This window comes from Anabas testudineus, chromosome 6 (genome assembly GCF_900324465.2).
Source record: "Anabas testudineus chromosome 6, fAnaTes1.2, whole genome shotgun sequence".
In the NCBI taxonomy this organism is placed as follows: domain Eukaryota; kingdom Metazoa; phylum Chordata; class Actinopteri; order Anabantiformes; family Anabantidae; genus Anabas; species Anabas testudineus.
This window is the reverse complement of record NC_046615.1, coordinates 12930629-12947437: the sequence shown is the minus strand read 5'-3', so window position 1 is coordinate 12947437 and position 16809 is coordinate 12930629. Positions and strand designations below refer to the sequence as shown.

General features: G+C 38.4%; 1 long non-coding RNA gene across 2 annotated transcripts; it reads left to right on the top strand.

The window, feature by feature from the left end:
- The first annotated feature begins 1594 nt into the window (after nt 1–1594).
- On the top strand, nt 1595–11325 carry LOC113165452. 2 transcript variants are annotated; one of them, XR_003299117.1, is made up of 3 exons: nt 1595–1698; nt 2458–2597; nt 8237–11325. It is a non-coding gene; the product is annotated as an uncharacterized LOC113165452 (long non-coding RNA). The 2 variants fall into 2 exon arrangements; XR_003299116.1 differs by lacking the exon at nt 8237–11325 and having other exon boundaries at nt 2458–3248.
- The last annotated feature ends 5484 nt before the right edge of the window (nt 11326–16809 follow it).

Below are 16809 nucleotides of genomic sequence, written 5' to 3'. Positions count from 1 at the left end.
ATCCTTGGGGTTCCTGAGAGAGAGGGAGTGAGATGGAGAGGCATGTTTTATCCTCTAATAACTCCTACCTTCACCCCTTCCTGCCTCTGTGTTGTGTTGTTGTTGGTTGCACTTCTGCTCTATTCCTTGGAGAGCTGCTCAGATTGAAGTTATTTTATGCTTCGACTCCCCGGGCCCCAATTTGAAAACTTGTGTTTGTCAGTTTTCACACACTCCTGTCATATGGCAAGGAGCACCGGAGAGTTTTGCTTTTTACTTTTTTTCTGTGAATGCATCTTGGGGGGTATTCTGCATTTAGTGAGAAAATAGGTCAAGGAAAGATGACAAGTTTATGTGTGTGTTGAAAAAATGTTTTTGTTGTTGTTAATTTTGGTTACCGTTCTGTTCTTCATCACATGGGTTATTTGTGTTCATATCATGACTATTATAATTCAGATTATAATTTCTCTACTGAAAGACTGAAATTCCTTTAACTTTACCTTTAACCAGGTTTAAAACATAAAAAATGAACTGGAAACTAAATGTACTGATGGCAAACTGAAATAAAAAAAAGATTCTAGCAGTGGTGTGCGTTAAGTAGCCAATTTGGGCTTGAATTGGCACGTTTTTTAAGATGTAGTTGTTGACAGCATTTGTTATATCTTGCTGTATTTGTTTGTCTTGTAAAAAGGTACTTTTTTGGATGCAGAATGATTCAGCTCAAGTTTGCAGAGTATGTTTATTTGGAGATTATGAATATTTCATATTCGTCATATTGTGTGCGGTGGTTAGTTTGCATTTGGTGAAACAAATTGTCATCTTTTCTTTTCGCCATTTCCATTTGAGTCAGGATTTTGGCCGCTCTCCATGTGGGAGACCGGGGTTCAAATCCCAGCTGTGGCCTACCTCTCCAGTAGGAGTTCTTAGGCAAGACCTTCTTACGCTTACCCTGCCTTTGCCTGGTACCTTGTACCTCACTTGTAAGTCGCTTTGGATAAAAGCGTCTGCCAAATGACTAAATGTGAATGTGTAAATGGAAACAGAACAACAAAGTAGATGGCGATGCTCGTTTCTGTACTTTGTCAACTGGTTCTGTTTCTCTTCCGTTTTCAGCATCATGTATATATAGCCAGAGATGCTAATTTAACTTGTTGTTGTGGTGGCACTGTCAGTGCACAGATGAAGTACTAAGGCACATGACAGCGTGTTTTTTAAAAGTGAGTAACATACTGTATAGTCTCAGCATTGACATATTTGTAACTACTTTCTAGGGCTGAACCATGAATTGCATTTGTGATAATATTACAATATATAAAATGCAACTTTTTATATCCACAAAGACTGCAATTATAATCGGGTCATGTGACAGGTAAGCTACACTCCACCCAGACGTGTTGTACGATGGCCTTTGGCTTGACAGAAGCTGACACTGTGGAAATGTCAGTATCAAAGAGAAACAGTACAGTTGTGTGGACATGTTTTGGCTTTGTGTGACAGTGATCATCCCCTATCCTCTTAGTTTGGTCCTGTGAATCCACCCACCCCTCCTAATGTTTTTCTTTGCATGTCTATGGCCATTAAACAGGGAAACAGCAGCAGTGGACAGTTACTGAGTCACTCTACCTGTATAACATAGTTTAAACATGCATCTATCAGCAGCAACTGTACAGACAACAGCGAGGAGGAGCAGAGTAGCAGAGGTCAGGACCACAGCTCCAAGTAAGTTCGGCTCAGTCACGCTCTAAACGGGAAGCAGGACGTTAATCTGAGATGATTTAGCAGATTTAGTTTAAACCAGAAATTCTGTGAAGTTAGTGAAAGTAGAACAAAGTGAATGTGAAAACTCAGAGACAGTGTTTTGTTACAGATAGAGGTTGTGAGGAACTGTCCTTTAAACCTGTATTTATATAGGGTTGTGTTGCTCTTTCACTTTCTCCAACACGTTTATCCTGTTGGTCATGGGATTGAACAGGGGACCGTTCACAAGCGTGCTTCTTTAACCTTTAAGTTGAAATTATGTTTTCAGCTTCAGCATAGCCGCAGGGTTATGAAGGCTTTGCTAGCTTTGGAGCGCATCAAGTCTCCCTCAGTCAGTAACACTGGCTGGATTGTGTGTTAGAAAGCTGCATCAGTCGACGGTCTTTAGTCTCTCCAAGTATTTCACTTATGAACCTTGGTCAAAAGAAAATGTTGCAACTAATAAACCAAGGCCACTATTTTGACTCGGAACCTTATTTTGCCACAAAAATAAAAATTGTTCATCTTATTCACTTATTGCTATATTGAGTTGTTGGTAGAGCTATAATTTAAACTAGGTCTAAACAATCCACTGTTTTTTTCTTCTTGTTTTTGTAAGTAGTCATTATATTTATGTATTTTGTCTTTGCTGTAAAGTCTGTTGGTCGAGGTGGGTGGTGAATGTCTGGCTCACAAGTAAGCTCTGTCTAATTTTGGTGAACTGGTGTGGGCTGCTTTCAGACACCTCTCTTCACCTGCCAGCATCCTCCATCTCTGGCAGACTCAATAAACTGCAGCTAATTGGGAGGTGATGACAGATGAGCCAGGCCCAATTTATTGCAGTTTGAAGACAACCCATTCACTTTCCCTCTGTGGCCTGGGTGAGTCCTAATGTTGGAACAGTACTTTCAACCCACCCCTAAGCACACATTTGGCATCTGTGTGATGGAACAGTAAATCAACTCAAAAAGTGAATAAACTGAATACCGTGCATTCTTAAAATGCTAAATAGCAAAATACTGGAAAATAGGCCTCACCGCTGAAGGTGCTTCCACTCGTGTCAGTTGGGTAAAAGAAGTTTATTTCAATCACCAAACACAATCCAAACATCTAAGAAAAAAATAGTAATTTTAAAGACAATTTGACTTGAATCTTCTGTACAGTTAACATGACATTTAGTAATATGCCTATTAGAACATAAATAAACCAATATCATTTATACCATGGTATAAACTTTGTCTTCGACTGCGTGATTGCTGAAGCCCAAGCTTGTGACACTTGTGATGTACTCTGCCAAGAACATTAAGTATCCAGAAGTGATAAAGCTTCAATTTGCTAGACCATTAGACTAATTACTGCAATAATTAAGTAACTACTTGATTAGAACTAATGGGTACCTAATTATCCAGGAAGAAAGGATCAGGTGGTAATTAATAGAGTCAAGCTGATGTCTTCTGACTTACCAGTGCAGATTACCAAACATAAGGGAGTGAAACTGGTGGGACAAAAAAAAAAAAAAAAAAAAAAAAGAAGTAAATGCCATCTGAGTGTTTACCTAGCCCCCTGTAGCTAAGACAAACAGTTTGTTACTATCACATCACATGGGTGGATTGTTAATGGTTGTTGATGTAACAAGCACATTGCATATCAATACATTATACAGGGTGATTAGCCAGCATCTATTTCCTTATTTACCCTTGAACAGAGGTTGATCCCAATAGTACTGATAGTGATGATGGAGATAAGGAAGTTTAAATCAGTTCTTTTTTATGGATGGACATTGGTTTTTAGTGCTCCACTGGTGTGGGTGGAGCAGGTACTCTACACTTGGAGCTGCACACGCTGGAGCGAGGAATGGTAGAAACTTGATTTTAATCACATTTCACAATGAGCATCCCTCGCAGACACAAGAAAGATGAATAGAGACAAATCTAAAATTTATAGAATTCTACAATTTGCATAAAGTGTATTATCTAAACATATAAGTGAAAAGTAAGGTGTTAAAAAGGTCATTAAAATTTAAGTGTACTGAATGCGGAGTATGGACATTATCTATCAACCCAACAGTCTGCTAGTTACTTAAAATGTAATTGTTATAAGACGGGCAGCAGTCAAGCCTGGTCTACATATAATATGCATGACTATGAATGGAAGTAAAAGTGAAAGCTGACACTTTCTGATGTATAGTTCTTTTTTATATTAATGTTTGAATAATATGTGCCTGGAGGGTGGGCTATAAATTAGAAGAACAGAATTGAGGTATAAATTTTTATGAGTCATCCTCATCTATTTCCATTATGTGTTTAAGAATGAAAGAATCACTGTTATTTGGATTAAACAGACAATTGTATACTGCATTCCTTCCATCACACAGATTGAAGGTTGAAGGTGGATTCAGGAATCTTTAATTTTCCTCAGATGGCATCCCAAAGAATGCAATAAATGAAAACTACAGCGTCACCCAAATTCATCCATTAATTTTTTTTGCAGAGTTGAAATAATTTGTGTTTTATATTGAAACAGAATAATCTGGAACTATTTTGATAATCAAATGTTTTGGACATTTTTAAAGGAAAGATTATTCTTTATTGTTAAAGATTATTCTTTTGATTCAAATGTCTTTACCCTAAACTTAAAGTCACAAAATACTCACATTTATTAAGTTGTGATCGGTATTTTTAATCAATCAAATAAAAGAAAAAACATCAACAGATAAGTTGAATTATTGTTAGTAGTAGTAAGTGCTGCATGTATGACTTTTGGCACCGTAAATGCTCTGTAACCATATTACTGTGGTCATTTTGGTGCAGTAAATGTTGTAGAGAGACTTTACACTGTGGAGTAGGTCTACTCTGAGGTGTCGTAGTCTGTAGTCAGTGTCCCCCAACATTGAGGAGGAGTCTGCTTTTATAATGCTGTCATCACAACTGTGGGAACAACTCAGAGAGCATGCGATTACAAATAAAAGCACAGTGAATGAATAGATGTGGGGTCTCCAGCTGATGGCTCCTGTGAGGACCTCAGCCAGGGTTTTTAACAAGATGAGCGGAGAGGCCAGAGTTACTATACCTAAGCTCTCTCCCTTAGCATATTCCTGTGAGAGGATGTTTTTTTTTGTGCTTTTGTCATGGCATGACATTTTGAAAGCAGGAGCTCATATAACAAGAACAGTGGTGTCAATTAATCATATGTTTATAGGCCATGCTGTACAAGACATCAAATTTTACTGCTCTCAGCAGAGATGGATATTGGAAACAAGGGCTCTCTGTAGCCTTGTATGTTCATTATGCTGATACTTTATTTTCTTTATTTACACACTTAAAAATACATAATATGTTGACAGAGATGCGAGGTACATTGTCTTGGAATGTGTGAGATTTTATCATATCGGACTACGTGTAATAAAAAAAAAAAAACACTTAATGACTTGCTCGCTATTGGCTCCTCTCCTTGTTCTCCAACACGGCGCTGAATTGATATGCAGTCTAATCATCTGCTAGGAACTGATGTGATGTAAATGAAAGTAATTAGGGAAATGTCAAACATTATTAATAAAACAGGTTTAAGTTGTGAAAACACTTGTCAGTGGAATGAATGAAGATTTGGCCTCTTGTCTCCCTGATCCTGCCCTCCCTTTTTGTTGCTGTTCAATTAGGTCACAGATTGCTCCTAAGTTACTGCTCCCTCTCACTTTCCCTTTTACCCTCTATCTCTTGTTCTCACACCCTTTCTATTTCTATGCATGGAGACCTGTGAGAAAAGGAGGGGGTGCCACCATCCTGTGGAAGGGAAATAAATTTGCCTGTCCATCCACCGCCTGGATGAAATTAATTGCAGACTCCTCATGCTGTCTGGGTACAACTGGGGCATTAACATAAGCAATTTGCGTCCAACTTCTTCTGCCGGGTGTTTAACAGAGCATTGGACCTGGCCGATAAGGCTTAAGGTCCCTGATGCATTAGCATTTTCATAATATCAAAATATTATAGCACCATGATTTGCTAAAGCCCATTCATTATTGATAAGAACAAAAGGTTTTATAAATTACAAAAGGGGAGCATGACCTATAATTATGGCAAGCAAATTAGGGTGTGCAGTAAAGTCAGTTACATTTTGAAGGAAAATAATGATGCTGGAGACCTTTCTGCTTCCCTCAGGACGGAAAAAATAATAGATTCCTTCACAGCCTTGCATTGGGTTGAGGAGCATGCTCGCAGGTTCACAAGGTACAGTGTTGGCACAAGAAAGAGAGCAAGTGTCCCTGGTCCATACGCCATAGCTGCATGCATAAAACGACCCATTAGGCGAATTAGTGATAGTTAATGAACATACTCAAACCAAGATAGATATGCAAATAAACTCAAAACACAGTTCATGATAATTTTACTATGTGTACTGTCAAATAACGACACATATAAAGCAACTCACACATGTGCTTTACTGCTGCTGAGAAGCTGAATTGGTCTGATAACATTTGTTTACAGATTTCTATAACATTTGTAGAGCTGTAAATTACATATTTTATAAAGAATGACACTGTTTTTACATAGCCTGATGTTAATTTAGACCAATATTAAGTAACTTGTTACCACTTGTTGACGTGAACCTGATAACAGTGAGTAACGCTCTACTCTGAGAGGCAGAGTGAGATAGATGCTTTTATCATTCAGTGTTTCTCCCAGATAGATTTTCAGCAGCTCTGTGTATATACTTTTGTGTATGTCTGCAACATTGGAAAATAATGTTGTCAGGCATGTCACAGCATGGGCTGTTCATGCTGACCTTGTCATACATTTGTTAATATTTCACAGACTTTTCCTCATATATTACATAAATTGGCCAAAATTCAGACTAAAACCGAACGAACAGGCCAGTAAGTTTCCTCTGTGTATTTGTTAAAGTTAGGCAGTTCATGCTGTGAATAGAAGATCCGTCTGTTCCAGTTGTCTTTCAGTGTCATCCTGCTCCAACATAGAAACACGAAAAAAAACATCAGGAAGCAGCATCTTCTGTTTCTACACACTACACAAAAATCTGCTTTCAGTGAGAAACCCTGCTACTGATCTGCTGCATGTATACATACACATACACAGATTTACAGTAACAAGGTTACTACAGCGCATGTAAACACACTGTCAAACCCTGTGAAATGAAAAGCCCAGACAGTACAAACCCTGCTGTTATCATTTTCTGCTGTTAAGCGAAGGAAAAAAGGCACTAAGGCATCACATATGCTGTGGCTACATTGCAAAATACCTAGTGCCAGCTTGTACAGTCAAAAGGAGGGATTAAAGAGTCACGACTCATGACACAATGAAGATTTGACTAATATTGGTAAAATCTGATTTCAGTTTGTAGACAGAAAAGTAAGTTTTATTATTACTAATATTAATCACTGCCACACTGTGTCCTAGACTGATCTAGACTCCTTGTCATTCATTACACTTGAAGTCGCTCCGCCTTCTTTATTCAGTCATATAGAGACGACATGTTTTGCTGAAGAAACAATGACCATGTATAGCGACTGTGAATCCAGGGCTTTGTTAAAAGTGCCTCAGTGCCCACCCTCTCTCCTTGTATCTCTCTCAATTTCTCTCTATCTAATCTCTCTCTGTGAATAACAATACAAATTAATTAGCCTGCTTATTTTTCTGTGGTTGTAGAGAAGCGTCCCATCTGGGTGGACAGTCCTCTGTGCGCCTGATTAATGGCATGGAGAGACAGTTGCCAGTTTTGAAGGCTTGCTATCTGGCCCAGGTCAGAATTTCCAGAAGGCAACCTAATGTTAGTCCTATCAAAAAAATAAAAAAGAAAAGAAAAGAAAACTCCCTGGAGAGAATCAGAGGAACCTGTCAAGCAACATGAATAGCTGATTAGATTAGTTTTAGTCATAAGGATAAAAACGATATAGTTATGTATAGTAAAAGATGTTAAAAACTAAAATAAATATTAGTGATATTTGTCATGTAAACAGTATTAAACTAAGGATTTACCTACACATTGTGATCACTCTAGCTTTTAATAATTTATTTTAAAGAAATGTAAATGTAGCTTTTAGACATATGCATATTTCAACTTGTTAATGCATTAATAAGACTCCATATTGAAACTGCATCAGTGTATCCTGAGCTGTATTTACATCAGTGTATCCTGAGCTGTATTTACACACATGATTGCGTTAAACTTTCTAATACCTTTAACAAATGATTCCATTGTTATGATTACTAATGATTACTCATTATTTTTGTGTCCAGATACTGCACTGCCTGTCCACAGCACAGCAGGAAAGGGCTTTACCAGGCTAATTAAATGTTTCTGCAGCTCTTCATGTAGCTATTTTACTCTTGTGTAGCTTGTGTAATCTAAAGCAGACCATCTTAGTTCCAGTATGTCTATTCTGTCTCTCATATTATTAAGACCAGCCACAGTTATTAGGACTGAAGTCAGAACTTGTCTGCACTGACTTTTCCTTTAAACTGTCTTTGAAATCCTTACTACTGTCCTGTGCTTGGGATTTCAGCCAGCTAGTTGCCTGGACCAGAGAAAGGAAGGCCAAAGCATCTGTCTTGCCACTGGAGCAGTGACTCATTTGTCACTAATGTGTCAAAGAGAAGATGACATTTAGAGCCTGGTGAAGGGACTGGCTTCCAGCTCATCCAGCACCCCTGAAGTAATAAATGTTTACCTTTCAGAAAAAAAGGTCTGCGGGTTCAGGATTTTCTTTCAAAGTGAGAAGGTTCCTTTGCTCGCTGGCTTCTTATTTTCTGTACCCTTCACATAATTCATAAAACTGCATCATTTCGAAGGCAGTATTTTTTATTATGCACTATTTTCACTGATGACTGGTTTTGATCACTTTATTATTTACATTTTTTTGGAAATTTTAATTGCAATTTGATGTAATTTTGTTCAACAGTATGAAGCAGCAAAACACTCATAAGTATATATGATGAAGGACTATATTAGGACTTGATCTGATCATTACTAGTCTAGTAATTCATATGTAAGCGATGAACCCTGGACAACAGGAAATCAGCAACATATCTGTAGTTCAAGCAAAGCAGATTTACTCTTTATGGTCAATACCAAAAAAGGTACGGCAGTTAGTGTGTGTCGACATTGACCTACAGTACACTGATAGAATTTGGACATCTTGAATATTGATGTCCTCAGCTGTCTCTATACAATGGCACACCAGCTAATAAACCTTGATTCAATAGCCAAAGAATTGAGCTGGTACTAAATCAATGGAAAAGCCGTAAAAATGTGAAAACGAGATGAAGAGAAAACCAATGTCTAGGCCTTGAGGGCCAACATGCTCAACATCACACCAGACTCTTATCTCTGGACACGTCTTTCCCCTGAGAGGATTCTACACTCCAGCAGGCAGCAGGTTTCAAAGGTATATCAGGTGCATGACCTTAGGGTTAGTGAAATCTACAGCCAAGCAAGATCAGCTGAAAAAGTCGGACACAGAACAAGACATCGTGTAGCCGGCATACAATTACAGTATAGTGTACACACTCACAGCCCCCAACTCACTGTTCTTTCTGTTACACGCTCACTAATACAATAGTTACACTCTCATGGAAAAACTTTAATAAAGTGTTAAAGACTAGAATAAGTTTTTCCTCCCTACGTATTCTCTAAGATTACTTTACACTGAATTTGATTTAAAACTGATTGACTTTGCATTATGCCAAAGCATAATGCATACTATGCTGTATCTTTGAAAAACTAGATCCATTATCATTCAATTTTCCTCTCATTAACCTTTGGTTCAGTGCTTAATGTGTAACAGGCCAAAGGCCATTGTAATCTCTCTCAATGGACACACTGCTCTTGATCAATATGCTTCTTGCTCAGCAACTCACATTGTTTTATTTTCCTGCCTGTGTTCCAGGGTAAGGTGTGAAAGGATCATTCCAAGTCTCAAAGGAGAGGCTTCTTTCAATATCCTCAAAGTAGCGGATCCCACCCGCTCAATTGTTCTCGACATAATCATATAAAAAGATTCAGGAAGAGTTGTTTTTTATTGTTGTTGTGTTTTTCCTCTGCTGAACAATGCCCTTCCACCACAGGGTCCCATAACAGCCTACCAGTCTGTGCTCAGCGCACCTCCACCCCTCATCCCACCCTTGCTATCTCGTTTTCCTCATCTGGCCCAGGCCCACTTCCACATCTACATCCCATTGTCTGAGCGAAGGCAGCACGCGCAGGGCTGGGGCCAGTCCAAACATACTCATCTCTTTTTCTGGTTGACTGCCAGCATTCTTTGAAAAATGTAAACTTTGTTACTTTCCAAATCAATTTAACAGTTGCGATTTGGTAATGGAACAAATATTATAGTCCCTCTGTCAGAACTCTGCCTATATTTGCATGACTTCAAAAATATGTGTGCATCTGTCGTGTCAAGTGTTGGGATTCATGCGTCCGTGTGTGTTGGAGAAACCAAATCCCAATCCATCATGCATTCCCCAAGGTGGGCCAGCCAGTGTGTGTGTTTGTCACCGTCCCCTGTCAGGAAAGAAGGCTGGAGCGTGTTCTCCGGATGAACACCCTTTGGCTGAGGAAGTCCTCCTCTATATTGGCCTCTTTGTGGCTTGCTAATCGAGCTTTCCTGTCAGCAGGCTGCACGGTCCCAGTGCACGGTGCACTACGTGATACAGATCCACTCCGGTGCTCCAAGGGAAGTTCTGGGATCAGCAGATAACAGCACAGCTCCCTCATCTAACACGCAGTATAGTGTTGCCTCTCTCTGTCTCTCTGTCCTTGCATGAATGAGGAAAACACCAATTTTAACAATTTAAAACATTCCATTATTCAGGACTCCAACCTGCCAAATAACCTCCTTTGGAAACCCCCAGAATTTCCTTTTAATTTCTAAAGCATATGTATATTAAATCTGTATGTCACCACTCCACACATACTGTAATATATGACTAAGCTCCAAATTAGAAATGACTATTAATTTAGAAATTAAAATTAATTTAGAATTTACTGTTCGACATGTTTTGTATTACACTCTTTTGATATGCTAGTTTTGTGATTAAAATGGACCATTATTCCTCCCACCTGAATTCTGTGCTCCATTGTGGGCCATCAAGCAAACTGTAACCCTCTTTTCAGATGTAAGATGATTAAAGTACTAAGAAGAGTGGTCACAAGGGACCAACAACAAAATGACTATATACAATAATATTCTGTAGGTGTCACTTTACATTTCTGTTTATGTATTCCCCAATTTAGTGAGGAGAACTGATGTAAATTTTGCAATGCAGGGATATTTAGGAGTTTCTAATTGCATTGATTGCAGTTGAAATAGAGATTATAATTAGTAATAAAATGTTATTGTTGTTGTAATATATTGAATATTTGTATATTAGATTTTGGGATACTATATCGATTCTCAATAATACTGTGTGGATTTTGTAGATAACAGTTTACATGAGGAGATTTGCGGCAGACAGTGGTTCATTTTGTGTTCCGCTTAAACTAAATAGATGTTCTGATTACTTTTTTAAAACCCGTACTGCATATAGAGGTGTATTTGCTATACATATTGAGTTGTAACCCCTGTATCGTGATACATATTGTATTGCTGTATTCAGTATTAATTACTATGGTAACACATTCGTTAGAAAAGTAATATATCATTCCCACCATGCAAGCATATTTACAGTAGCTGTCAGTTCTAATTTTAAGGTTTCTTTATGTATTCTTTATTACTTTAATAAATCAATAATTTCCATCACTTTAATCTTGGTTTAGGCACCACATAGACGTGGACCATGTGCCATAGCATGACATGGACCTTCCCTGAAATGTACAATAACAGCACATCGCAGTCTCCAACAGCACAATACAACTCTGACGTAAGCTTCCCAGTTTCAGTGTGAATTTCAGGCACCACTGCTTTAAGTACACTGACAACTACTCAAAACAGCTCATCCCAGTGCCGAAGAAGCTCAACACAGTGTCACAGGAATGCCACTGAAATAGCTGTTTGGCTGTGTAATTGCAGAAAGAGACAGTGCAGCTGTAGGCTACGTAGCCTACATGCGTATGTTCAACGCAGAATCATCAGTCAAGCTCACCACCAACAGACTCGTAGAGTTATGGTTCTAATTTTCTTTTAACTTATAGGTTAATTCATGCAGAGAGAACCAGTGGCTATGACAAGAGATTTCAGTCTTCACTTCCCAGTGGACTGACTCACATGCTGATAAACAATAACCTGACCATAGCTAACTGTGAGTCAGATACTTCCTGCCTTTGGTGAATGTAAAACTATTAGGATGTGAACTACATTTAATGATACCGTTCTTTATGTGTCGTTTTACCTACTACCTGCTGAGATAAAGCTTTGGAATTCACATACAGTACAGAATAAGGTATGCAAGTACATACAAGCAAAATGCAGTGTAATAAAGTGTAATTTCAGCATTAATCAGAACTGTACTTATGAAATGATGCTGCAGACTGGAATAGTTTTCCTAGTTATCTCACACATAATGTCAGACCTAAAGCTGGGTCAGATGATGCATGTTGAGCAAAGTTTGCAGAGTAAAGTAACACACATACCAATATTGCTGCTGCTTGATGTAAAGGCCAGTGATTTCAATTGTCTTATGTTCACTGCTGGGCAACTCCAAAGTATGGGGTGACTCCCAGTATTTGAAAAACAGGAATATCAAATGCAATCCTGGAACCAGTGAATTATTATGGCTTTTACTGGTGACATTTTCCAGCAGTATATGGCAGCAAGCTCATGGGAGAGCACAGCTTTTTGATGAATACTTTGAGTCAGAGAGACCAAAGGACAGTGCTGGGCATATGTTGCCTTCTTTCTTTTTTTTTTGCTTTGTGAAATGATAATGTGCCTTCACTTAAACAAGACTCTGAAGGCATCGAGATGCCATTTTTAGCAGCAAGACATATCCCAAGACAAACACGGAGAAGCTGAGTAAGTGCGCATGAAGGTGTTTATGTGTTTGTTTGTGTTTGACATCTGTTATTTCATTTGTTAGCTTGTCACATTTGTTGAATCCATACAGTATATGACTGTGAAACATGCATTTCATCTATGGATCTATGGAGGCCCATAGTCTATAACTACAGCTCTCATCTGGTGAACTACACATTGCACATGATGATAAAATTGTATTTGCCACGGTCATATGAATCTTTTTGCAAACCTCTTAATTCTGGGAAGTTGTGCGAAATTGCCCCATACATATTTAAGTAAATAGCGGACATTGTGGCATGATTAGAAGCTCTTAAGAACTGTGTGTGTAAAAAAGCACACTGTCGCACACGCAAACATTTACATTCTGCAGTTTCTATAAACAAAATCAAACTGAAAAGGGTAAAGCCAGAAATTAATTATCCATCTAAAGCAAATGTACTGGAAAATATAATTTATGGAACAATTATGAAAATGGTTTGCCTAAGTGAAAACCCCACAATAATTTAATTAATATTTCATTAGATTACTCTTTTAATTCTTAACCATGTGATGGAGTGTACAAGGCTGTTGAGTGGAGTGGTATTTTAGGTTTTAGGTAGAACAAAAAAGGCTTTCAGTGAGATTGGAGTGTAAATGCGTGTTATCATGATGGTAGATCTGAACCAAAGGGTAAATGTTCTGCAGGTGATTAAAACGTTTAGAAGATGAGACCTTGACTCCTGGTGCTCAGATATGTTATACGATAAAGCATATTATTGTGTGCTGCTTATGAAGTCGTTGGAAGCACATATGTATTTATGTTTGGAGTTTCAGCTCCCAATTAGCGTACAGTGCGGGTGATTGCGTGCATGTGTATCACCTCAAACAGTTCTTCGGCTCAGTGTATTTCTGCCACTTTATGTGAAAGAAGGACTTGTCCTTCCTCATGTCACCCATCCACAGGGAACGCTGCTTTCAGTGCAGTCTTATTAGCATGCAAAAAACAAACAAGCAAAAAAAAACAAAAAGACCTGATATTTTTGTCTTGCATTTAAAAAGGGACTTACACTGAGCTATTGAGGGCTTATGTCCAGGCATTTTAATGTTTGTTTTCATGATTCTTGGAAGTCTTCCAAGTAGAATGAAAAGATGGGAGGTTAGAGAATGAATGAGGAGGTTATTGACAGCACTGAGGTTGGTACTTTAAGGGACAAGTGGAAACAATGCGCTTACTGTTAGCCAAGGACTGGCTTTGCTGTACTGCAAGGAGACATAAGTGTCCTGAGTGGTCTTTTTTTCTGTTCAACTGTTTCTTTCCCTGTCTCTACAAAACTGTTACAATGAAACCAAGTCGAAAGCAGCAACTTGTGAGTCAAGAGCCTGGCAAAATGGGAAGTGTGGGGGGAGAAGGGAGATGAAAGTGTGTGGTGTGTAAAGTGAAGTAAAGTGAAAGCTTAGGGTCTGTTTAGGGCAAGTGGCGTTCTGGTCAGCTTTGCATGCCACTTAAGAGCCCTTCTGCAGCTTGCGACACAGCCAGTACCAACAGTGTTTCAGCAAATTCAGATCACAGCCTCCGTTTGTCTCAGTTAATTATAAATGAATTCACAGGAAACAAAACTATATTAAAATATCGAAGTTATTAAATTAACACACAGTAACTAACACAATGCTGTTTAGATTCTTTTTCTTTACCTTTTACATCTGTGGAAACATTTACGCTCAGAAAAGACTCAAATAAAAGTGGGATACTTGGTGGGATAAATAAAGCAATTGCCAACTTATTATAGTCTGGAAAATAGCAACTTACAATATATGGAAATTGAGCTCTTAAAGTCTCTGTATATATCTACACCGACTGAAGGTTTTGATTTTAGGATTTATGATGGTTGTGTTTAGTTTGTGTCTGAATCACTGACCCAATTCAGAAAGTCCATTTCACACAGTAGAAGACATTTAATGTCCTTTTGAAGTACAAAGCACAAAGCAGTCAGATTTACCATGTGCAAAGAAAGTGGTGTCACATTTTTGGTTGTACTCCATGTCCATGACCATGAACTCTGTTATGAATTACCAACTGGTCTATATTTTGCCTCACTTACAATAAAGCCATAGCCTGTTTAAAACAGTTTCAGCTGGAAATTGTAATGCTGTTAAGCTAGTGTAATTGGCAGATGGCGAACAGTGCTAAACATTGTCATCTTTGAAACCACAACTGCAGTGGTGGTTTGCCAAAGCCACTCCCCGTGACAGTGGCGTTCCTCCAACTTCTGCACAGAGCGAGTGACCAAAATGCCAAATGGACGCAGGTGATCTGCACTTCTGGGAAATGTCTTTTCACCACTGAGGTGCTCACCATAATATAGCTATATAAAAAAAAGGGATCATAGTCTGACAGTTCCACCTATCCACCATATATAATGGTTATTAGGGATCAGGTTGGAATCTCCACTCTTGCAGGAACATTTGTGAATTTGTCAAAATCTCACTATAATATAGTAAAATGATTTTATTATAAAGTGCTAATAACTAATCCTCAGATTAAATATGTTTCATATATTTTTGTTCATATAAGCTTAGTTTGAATTTAAGGGTAGCAACTCATTTCAAAAACGATTGGATGGTACAACAAAAGACTGGGAAAGTTAATAACACACAGATGCCACGCAGGGTGGTGTTCACGCACACACAGGAGGTGGTGCATGGAGCAGTGTTCATAAACAAGTGCTGTTCACAAATTGGCAGAATAAAATTAGATTAAAACACTGAACACCAGGAAAAAGAAGTGAGAAGTATGACCTTTATGACTTTCTATAGCCAAACCACATTCTGCACACATTACAACAGCACGGCTCCATAGTATGGTACTGGGAGCCAAACTGGCCTACTGTACATTTGGTGCATTATGAAGAGAAAAAAAAAAACAAGGATTTCAGCTGCTCAACAGATCGGGGATCTGTTGAGCAGCTGAAATATTATATCAAGCAGGAATGGAGGAGAGCTTTCTAAACTAAAGCAATTTATCTCCTCAGTTCCCAAACACTTGTTGTTAAAAGAAGAAATGCTCCATAAAACAGAGGGCAATTACAGCTGTGGGCATCTCTGTGTTTGTCAGTATGAATGACATGTATGCTGTGTGGCGGTCCCAGTGCCATTCCTTTAGTTAGAAATTCAGGGGTCTACTTGGCTTTCTGGAGAATTGAATGTATATAGTGACATGTTAACTACAACCTCTTAGTGAAGCTTTCTTGATAGAGTCCCTGAAGTATCAAAACGATTATGAGAGCCATGGGCTGCCGCTAGAAACAAACTCACTGACACGCTGATAAAATCCCTGCCCCGTGTTTATATGCCATTTTGCAGAGAAATCAGAAAAGGTAATCATGTATGGAAGCCGAGGTTAAGAAGCAATGTAACACTCTATTAAGTTTAATGTAGATATGTAGAATAAGCATATGCAGGGAGACATTAGCATAAATCTTGGTTACACACGAACGGTGCAGTGCACTCTATTCTCTCCCTGCAGTCAGGTCTAATGACAAATACTGTGAATGAGCCATGTCTGCCTGGTGACTGCTCACTTGAGCTCTCAATTAGCCTCTATACCAGCAAGTCTCCTCTTCTAGTCCATTCATAGCGCCAGTATTTTTTGACTTCCTAAAAGATGTACTATAACATAAATAGTTCCGATAACACTGGTTAATAACTAAGGCTTTTACCTTTTTTATGTTAAAAAGATAACGCATCTGCTAAGCTGCTCTAAACATCAAGAGATTTTTGGTTCAATCCAAAGCTTTTCATGACATTTTAAACTGCAAGTAGAAGCTCTTATTCAGAGTGACTAATGATAAATCATCATGCACAAACTCAGTGTTTTGCTCAGGGAAACCTTACGCAACCTCTCTTAAGCCAAAAAAAAAAAAAAATTTGTCCTGTGTTTCAAACTGAACAATGTTACTTGCCAAAAAAAATAATCCACACTTATATTTAGTTTTGTCCCTGTTTGGGATGCAGTTCATAATGATAAAACAAAACAGTCAAGGTCACCTTAAAAATTGGCAACAACTGATTTTTTAGCAGTGGAATGACGCCTTATTTATGTACCGCAGTGCAACAACCTTGTTGTTGGTGTTGTTTCTTGTCCATGG